This window comes from Morone saxatilis, unplaced genomic scaffold, assembly GCF_004916995.1.
Source record: "Morone saxatilis isolate NCDOM2014 unplaced genomic scaffold, NCSU_SB_2.0 Contig15, whole genome shotgun sequence".
Taxonomy (NCBI): Eukaryota; Metazoa; Chordata; class Actinopteri; family Moronidae; genus Morone; species Morone saxatilis.
Window position 1 is genome coordinate 25196556 of NW_023339707.1, and position 569 is coordinate 25197124.

Sequence of the window (569 nt, forward strand, 5' to 3'; positions counted from 1 at the left end):
ACCCCCAGGTTGGGAACCACTGAAGCCCATTCAATAGCTGAGCTACACGTGCAGTATCTTCCAATCCCATTATCTCCCACTACAGATGACTTTTATCCAACTAACAGCGCTGTTTTGTTCTTATTCACACAGACAGAAAGACTAAAAATCTGTTTTAAGACAGAAAATGCAGTTTTGAAATCCTTATTCATCAAAGGCTCAGTCAGTTTTAAATCAGAGTGCTGGATACTAATACATTCAGTCGTGAAACTTGTTTAGTAGTTGTTATTGCTCTTCTGTTTGAGTAAACATAATATATCTCCAGTCTAGACAGGCATTACATAAGGAGATATAAAAATAGGACACAGATGAAAATGTTCTGCTGGTGTTTTCTTCAAAATTAAACTTCACTTTCGTTATATTTCTGCTCACATCCACAGAATTTCAATTTTTTTTGTCTCTCCTGTTGCCAAAATAGTCTTTTTACTACATATTTCAGAATATATGAATAAAATTACCTCTTGACAAAAGGTATTCCACGAATAAAGAATACATATATTTCTTTTTAAAACATGACTTCTTCAGATTCA

General features: G+C 33.7%; 1 protein-coding gene across 1 annotated transcript in view; it reads left to right on the forward strand.

Moving 5' to 3' along the window:
* The window catches only part of agap2 (ArfGAP with GTPase domain, ankyrin repeat and PH domain 2), a gene marked incomplete in the record, with an annotated part of 25145 nt that overhangs the window by 9171 nt on the left and 15405 nt on the right, over window positions 1–569 (forward strand).